The sequence below is a fragment of the Protopterus annectens genome, chromosome 8.part1 (assembly GCF_019279795.1).
Source record: "Protopterus annectens isolate FY-2018-M chromosome 8.part1, PAN1.0, whole genome shotgun sequence".
Lineage (NCBI taxonomy): Eukaryota > Metazoa > Chordata > Ceratodontiformes > Protopteridae > Protopterus > Protopterus annectens.
The window spans coordinates 155,545,397-155,549,107 of NC_056742.1; positions in this window are offsets into that span (position 1 = coordinate 155,545,397).

Sequence of the window (3,711 nt, forward strand, 5' to 3'; positions counted from 1 at the left end):
TCTAAGTTAGCATAATAATTGTTTACACTACTAACATTCCATCCTGATATATAAAATACTATAGAACAATAATAGAATAATATAGAATTTCATATCTCTTTTAAGAAAATTCTCCATATAATAATTTAACATATGGAGCTCAGTTGATATTGTTGGTTAAAGGTATGAGTAATAATCCATTAGATCTATCTTTATCTGTTGGATTAGGAATGACTTTCATTCCATGTTTAATGGGAAATTCATATTTACTTGTATTTGATACTTTAGAATTAATGTTTATAGAAGTACTTTTTTAAAGCCTGTCCAGAATTTTACCCTACTTATATTTAAAGAAAGAAAGAACATTAAATTACACTCCCAAGTTTACACACATAAAAATAACATCCAGTGTTATCAGAGAATATGGTATAACCACTGTAATCAAAATAATAAAAAAAAGAAGCAAAAAGTTTCTTCCAACAATAACTTGAAATGGATTCACATTCTTATCATTAAATACTAATGGCTTAAATAATGCAAATAAAAGATCAAACTCACTAAAATATTTAAATCTAAATAAGGCACAAGTAGTATTTCTCCAGGAAACACATTTTAAGACCAATGATTGCTTTATTTGGAATCCTAAAGACTATAGAGTCTTAGCTCAATCCTCCTATAGAACAAAGGCAAAAGGAGTATCAATTCTCTGGAAGAAAAACATAATCACTCCAAAAGTCATTTATAAATATGAAGACAAAGAAGGTCTACTAGCATTTGTTGTAATTAAATTTAATAACAGAATATGGACCTTAGCTAATCTATATTGGTTCCCAGGAATTGGAGCAGGAACAGTTGGAAATCTTATACTGGGAGGAGACTTTGATTGTACCTTAGAAGCTTCTGAAACCACCAAGAAGTCTTTTCGCATAGCAACTATTTCAAAATCCTTAAAAAATGGATTGATACATTTCATTTAATAGACACTTTTAAAGTAAAAGATGATAAATCCTTGTAATTTTCCCATAAAGACCACAGATTTGCAACACAAACCAGAATAGACAAATTATTTGTAGTTCAAGATTTACAAACAAAAATCCTCAACTTCTCAATAGTTCCATGCCTTTTCTCAGATCATGACTCTGATAATGAAGCTCCAAATAGAGTTTAAACCTTTAATCCTCTCAACTAGAATTCCATCATATATCACACAAATTAAAGAATTCAGACCCTGTATGTTGCCAGAACTACAATTATTTCTTGAAATTAATAATACAACAGAAATCAGTAGTGTCATGGTTTGGGACTCATTAAAAGTGTATTTATTTGGTAAGACCCTTAGCTGGTACAAAAACAAAGTTAGAGAGTGGGAATCTGAATCATTAGACTTGCAAACCAGACTCTTGACAGCAAAATCTAAAAAAATCAGAATTGTCCAGAAATCAAAAAAAAAAAAAAAAAAAAAAAGAGAGGAATTAAATAAAAAATATAATGAAATTCTAATACACAAAACTTGTCTAGCCTTGGAAAAATTAAAAATAAACTCATTAGCCACCTCCCCCAGATATCTACATAACTGTTCTACAAGAATTAAAATACAATCTAAAGCAAATAACATTAGTAGTATATATCATGAAAAGAAAGGGAAAAAGTATCAGATATAGGAGACATCCTTGAAGCATTTTGGTTCCATTATATGGAACACTTCAAAAAAGAAGATTTAGATACCAACCAAATAAACTTAGATACAAACCTTATCAATATATAAAACAAATTCCAGATAACTTAAAACTAGACCTACAAAAACCTATATCCTACAAAGAAATTGTTGACAAGATAAAAGAAAGTAAATCTAACAAAGCTTCAGGGATGGTATAATTATGGAAATTTACAAACTCTTCCCTTCAACAGTAATCTCCCTTTTTCATAAAACTTTGCTGGAAGTCCAGTCAGAAGCAAAAATACCACCCTCATGGAAATATTCTCTCATAACACCAATTCTAAAAGATAATAAACCGTCAGACCTTTGCACCTTATGCAGACCTATATCATTACTGAATAATGATTACAAAATATTCATGTCAATCCTAGCTAACAGAATGAAAATCCCACTTTCACCGACAATTAATAATGATCAAACTGGAGTTTTATATAACATGCACACACATGATAATATTAAAAGGATACTTACTCTTATAGATTATGTGAATAAAGAAGATAGAGAAACACTTGTAATCAGATTAGACATAGAAAAAGCCTTCGATTCCCTCAAATGGCAATATCTAATTAAAACTTTAGCATTATTTGAATTTCCTCCTCCCTTCATCTTATTACTAAAAACCATAAATATTAATAACAGTCTACCTTAAATTAGGTCCTTTCACCTCAAAATCTATCCATATAACGAAAGGTACTAAACAAGTATGCCCCCTTTCTCCTATTTTATTTTCTTTGACTATAAAAATACTTGCAGAAATAATAAGCAATAATCCAAGAATAAAAGGAATAGAAGTCTATGACCAGTTGTTGTTTGTCTTTTTGGCTTTTCCCAGTTAGGGATCGCCAGAGCGGAATTCCGGTCCGCTAATGACTGGCAGTAGATTTTTATTTATTTATTTTTTTATGGTGCCAAGTTGCCAGTCTGACACCCAACCTTCAGCGAAGGCACGCCCATTCACGCATGTCTTTCGGAGGCCACTCAACCACGGGGAGGACATGCAGACTCCACACAGAAGACCCTCCAGCTGAGAATCGAACAGGAGAACCTCTTGCTGTGAGGCAACAACGCTACCGCTGTACCACCGTGGCTTACCAGTACATATCTAACATAATGCTTTTTGCTGATTATATTTTATTAACCCTATCAAACTCCAGAGAGTCATTAGGAGAGCTAGAAGAAGTAATGGAGAAATTTTATAAGATTTCAGGTCTACACTTCAATAGATCAAAATATCTATTTTTAAATAAGAAAAAAAGACCTACAAGTTACAGATAAATCCATCATAGGAAAACAGGAACTTACGCTAAATTATTTAGGAATAGTGTTATGCAAAAATATAAACAAAACAATATTAATAAATTATAAAAACATTATTGAAACAATAAAAATATATATAGAGAAGTGGAACAAAATTATATTAACTTTTGAAGACAGATTGCAATTAATAAAAATGGCCTTATTGCCAAAAATACTATATGTAGCATTAGCAATACAGTTAATTCATGAAAGATGCATTCTTAAAGAAATAAACACATGTTTAATAAAATGTTTATGGTATCCCAAAAAGAATAGAGTAGCTCTAACTCATCACATTAGACCCTGGAAACAAGGAGGGTTGAACTTCCCAGAAAAGCATCTGTGCTTAAAACTACAATAGACTGGATAAACCCAAATTATTTTGCCAAATGGAAAGAATTAACAACGGCTATATTAACAAATTAATTTAATCTGTTAAAACAATTTTAATAGATGACAAATCAAACAAATCCTGGTACATACTATGCATAAGTATACAGTATAATATAACAAAACCTTCTAAAACAACACTGATTAATCATTACATCAATTCCTTTAGGAAACTTATCAATGCAAACATAGATCTAAAACTTTGGTTTGAACGTTTAACCCCATCTACCATCACTAAGAACTTTCCTCACAAAATATATAGGGAAACAATAACCTCCTGGGAACAAAATGGATTCTTATGCTGGTTTCAAAGTGCAAATAAATTAAAT